The following is a 5,274-nucleotide window of genomic DNA, read 5'->3' as shown; positions in this document are numbered from 1 at the left end:
TGTTATATCTTGCGGCGTTAAGTATCTCTAATATTGACCTAACCTATAATCTAATTAATCCTCGGATTGTATTCCTATAACTAAGGTATTTTTAATACTACCTCGTCCTGTCCCAATGGTAGAATATTAAAAGACATCTTAATTTATCTCCCTTTAATAGTTATCTAAATAGGTCCTGTTTTAAGATTAATAATCCCTCCTCCGTAGACTATTAGATCTTCTAAAATTGTAACTAATAGGTAAGGTTACTCCTTCTGTCTATAAGGTAGCCCTATTCTCTTAGCTGCTATTAGTAAGATATAGTTCCACATTGCTCCACTATCTATTAGCGCTTTAAACTGCTAATCTTGCTATTTAACTTATAAATTTAGGTATTGTCCTTAAATTCCCTTAAGGGTCTAAGGCTCTACTACTAGCTCCCTCTAGTCCCGTAGACCTCTACTTTTCCTAATTATTAGTTACTTAATCCTTATATACTTGGCTTATTCTTTAGCCAATGCCTAGTTCGCTTTTTGTCTTTAATATACTATAGACACGTATTTTCTAGGCATTCCCGCCACTATTGTCCGTCTAAGCATTCTTCCTTAAGGAATCTTCTTAGTTAAAGTACTAAGCTTTCTTCCTCTTAAACTTCTACTGGATGCCATCTATGTATGTATTTGGCATTCCTGTACTACCGCTTATCTATTATCCAGTATATCCTTATAGGGTATTTCCGATTCTTTTCTTTTAGATTCTTATATATCTTGCATATATTGTCTATATACGCAATCCATAATAACGTATAGTGTGCTAGGTGCTTTAGGTTAACTCTTAACTCGTCTTTATCTTTAAGTTTAAACCTTTATTATGCTAATCTAAACGTTGCAACTTTGTTCGCAGGTACTAAGATACTCTTCTTACTTCTTTAGTCCTCTAATTATTCCTCTAGATCCTTTAACGTTATAATTAAGGCTCCTTTAATATGCGTTATGGCCTTTTCTATAATTGGGTGGTCCTAGATAACTCTTTTATCCAACTATATATAGAAATCTTCCCACTTATTATTGTGCCTCTGCCTATACCACTTTTGGTACAGCTGCTAGAGTATATACGGCTTATCTGTAAGGAAGTATCTTCTTATTACTATATTATAACAGCCCTTTATATGTCGTTTTTCGAATCTAGTAGGGATCCCTAGATCCTCTTCATCTTCCAGTTTAGTAAGCCACTTGGCTCTTAGTGTGCCTACCCTAGGCCTATTAGTAATTCTTTATACTAGCGCTCTATCCCTTATACGTCCTAATATGCTAGATCTTTTATCTAGTTTCTGTTTTTACTATGCGATAATTCTTTATCTAAACTCTTCTATGGTTTCCTTTAGTTTGCATCTTACGCTTTAATCCTTAAAGTCGTCTTACTTCTTAATCTTAGTATTAACTTTTTAATCTTTAGTCCGAATACTATGTTTTACTAGTAAGTCCTCTGGGTCCATATATTTATCTCCTAGCCTAATTACTGTTTACGCTGCAGATTCTCTAATCTATAAAGAAGCTCCTTGCCTCTTACTTATAGGTGTCCCGATTTATACTCCGAATTCTTAGCCCCTTAGATTCTTTAATCCTAAGCTTACTTCCAACTTAAGCTTAGCTCCAGCCTTAGTCTAACTAGGCTTACTTAGTATTCTTATCTCGTCTTAAGAGTCTTAAATCTCACTTATCTTATCTTAAGAGTTTTATGCCTATAGGAACTTCCGTCCCGAGCTTATTTGTATATCTTTAAACTAAGCTGCTACTCTGCTTTATCGGTTTTCGTCTATTATAGGTCCTTAAGCTTACCTCATCTTATCTTAAGAATCTTGGTTATTTCTTATCTTATCTTAAGAATCTTAAGCCTTTAGCCTTTTACCTTTATCGAGTGCCAAAGTAGTTCACTATCCTACTTCTCTTACGTCTTATAAAGTAATAAACATCGTGTCTAGTGGGGTTTTAATCCCTACTAATATTCCCTATTCTATAGTGGAATTATCCTCTGCCTCTAGTATAACATCTCTAAGGTCTACTCGCTCCTAGTAAGCAGCCCTTATTACCTTATTATTACGAAATGTTTCGCCTACGTTAAATTTATTATCCTTAATATCCGATCTACGAACTGATTTATTAGTTCCTCTATATCTTATAGGTGCTAGCTCCTATAGCTAATAGCTTACACCATACTTAGCGTCTTTATAAATTTAGTATGCGTTATTATAATAAAACGCAAAACTTCTAATTAAATACTCTTTTGTTCCTCGCAGTATATTATTATCCCTCTATACGTGTATATCGTCTGCTAGTCTTGTACCTTTTACTATATAGTAACTCTACCCACTTCTACAGTCTCTAACGTAATAACCTTGTTTTCCGTAATTTATATAAGCTCCCTCTTTAAACCATTTTTCTTACTATAGAGTCCGCCTAAATATCTTCTGCTACTAAGATCCCTAATTTGGCCTCTGCTCCTTAGACCTTTAATTACTTAATCCTTATCCTCTAGGTTTCTACGGTTTCTTACTCCATCTCTTATAGGCTTCTTTAGTACTACTTAGGTCCATTAGCTCTACGCCATACCATAGTTTCTAACTTAGCTTTGATTATTACGTACTTTGCGCCTTATATAACTATAAAACTCTATCCTAACCTTTCTTAGCCTATTCCCTTTAGTAGATCCAATTGTTAATTCTAATCGCCTAATCTATTAGTTCCCTTAGGTTGTCCGCATCTTCTATTAGAATAATTACGTCCTAGACTTTAGCCTTAAGTCCCTGTTTGTACTATGCCATAAGCGCCTTATTATTCCACTCTACTTGCGTTACTAACGTCTAGAACTATATTATATAATTAATTGCTAAGGTTCATTGCATAATATCTTAGAGTTTTCTTTCCGCTATAGTTACTACCTCTAGGTCTCCGAATATTTGTATAAGTTGCTTAACAAATCTATTCCAGCTTAAGAACATGAACTGTACCTTTTAGTTCATAGTTATTATTCCGTTTACCTAGATTTCTATTAGATAAGGCTTAAATTATTTAAGTGCTCTTCCTATTAAGAACAATCCTGCGTATGCTATTTGATCCATAGGTGTTACTAGCTTCGCTCCCTCTTACGCGACTTTAAAGTGTATTTATATAAGGAATCCTTTAAGCTTTAATCTCTCTCCTAAGTATCTTTTAATTAATAGTAACTTAACCTTTGCTGCGCCTATCCCGTTAATCCTATTTTCTAACGTTACATTATTTTCTATTAACCGATTAACTATCTTTTATAGTTGTCCAACCGTTATAGGTTGCTATAAGTCAGTGTCTACTATACTAGTGTCGTTACCTGACCTTAATGTAGTTACTGCCGTTAATGGCGTTATAGTAGCTGCTTTTAGTAGTATATTGTTTAACTTCTTATATTAATACCGTAACTAGGTAGTGATTATATAACGGAACCTTATAGCAAAAACTATGGTGGGTCCTATTATTGGGCTAGGTATGTAGGAAATATAAGTATAAAAGTTAACAACGTAATAATAACTGGTGGAGTAGTTGCTTAATAGATTAACTCTAATTATATTCTAAGAATTACTATAAGGAAGGAACTATCTAGGTAGGGACTAAGGGTCCTTAAATACACAACCGTACTCCTATGAAATCCTTCTTATACGTGATGTACGTCTTATACGTAAGGTACGTGAGTTTCTCTCGTTCCTCTTGTTTAATACATAGCACGTCATATAACCTTGGTTACTATTCCTTGTTATATAGTTCTACCGGTTTTATACTAGACCGTGCCTGAATTAACTAACTAGCTTCTTCCGACTCCTCTCTAAGTAGTTATAACATTGTACTTAAAGCGTCCGTAACACGTGATCCATCTCCCTACCTTTTAGGACTCGCCTATAAGGCGCCTGCAAGGCGCCTGCGAGTTACCTATGGTGCTCTACTACCTTACTTTTTGACCTCCTTAGGAACCACTGCTGCCGTAACAAGCCTACGGACGCGCTAGTATCGTAAACTTTACTTTACCACTGTAGAGTCATTAGGGGGCGCCCGTTGGGTAGTAATTATATAATAGAACCTTATAGTAAGAACTACGATAGGCTTATTATTAGGCTAGGTATATAGGTAATATAAATTAAAGTTAATAACATAATAATAACTGGTGGGGTGGTTGCCTAATAGATTAACTTTAATTGTATTCTAAGAATTACTATAAGGAAGGAACTATTTAGGTAGGGATTAAGGGTCCTTAAATACATAACTATACTTCTATAAAATCCTTCTTATATATAATATACGTGTTATACGTATTATACGTACATTCCCTTTATATACTGCGTATACTACGTACAACGTCATATGACCTTAGTTACCATTCCTCGTTATATAGTTTTATCGGTGCCATTCTAGACCGTGCCTATATTAACTAACTAGCTTCTTCTAACTCTTCCCTAAGTAGTTATAACATTGTACTTAAAGCGTCCGTAACAATAGTAATAGAGTATAATTACTATATTAATAGGGGTAGTTAGGTAAATATATGTTTAAAGATACGTCTTTAAACTTTAAGGCTATACTTTACTCCCTAATATATTAGTTAGCTAGTTTAATTAATTATAATATAAATATATCGCGAACCATAGTAATAGCTGCTAAATTGGCCCTAATATAGCTATAATCTTTTAAACACTTTATAGAGGAATTTAGGGGGGTATAGGGGGGCTAGGGGTAGCGCGAGGTTCTATTGGCTTAGGAGTTCGTAGGAGTTAGTCTAAGCCGCTAATTGGCTTAGGAGTTTGCACGAGTTTGCAGAGTAAGGCCATGCAACGGCACAAATTCCTTAGAGAAGCGGCTGAGGCCACCTGAGATAAATAGGAACGTTTTAGCCACCTAGTCGAGCCACCCTAAAACATACTAAAATCTACTAACTTTAACCTTTTATAACTCCACCCCTATTAAAGATATTTAAATAAAAATTTTAATATAGCTACTCATATATAGAAGTATTTTATTTATAATATTTTAAAAAGAGTATTGTATATTTAAGCTAATAAATACTTAATAAAAGCCTATATAGACCTAAAAGGGACCAAATTAGGCAATAAATAGAATTAATAAAGGGCACTACTAGCCGCACACCCCCTAATTACTGCTCGCACACCCCCCCGAAACAGGCTTAGATCCTTCCTCCTCAGGTTAGAATATCACGTGTGTTTGACTTGTTTACACCCAAATCGCGAAAACAACACCACNNNCCNNNNCNNANANC

The sequence above is a fragment of the Cenococcum geophilum genome (genome assembly GCF_001692895.1).
Source record: "Cenococcum geophilum 1.58 unplaced genomic scaffold K441scaffold_11, whole genome shotgun sequence".
NCBI classification, from domain to species: domain Eukaryota; kingdom Fungi; phylum Ascomycota; class Dothideomycetes; order Gloniales; family Gloniaceae; genus Cenococcum; species Cenococcum geophilum.
This window is presented reverse-complemented; position numbering follows the sequence as displayed.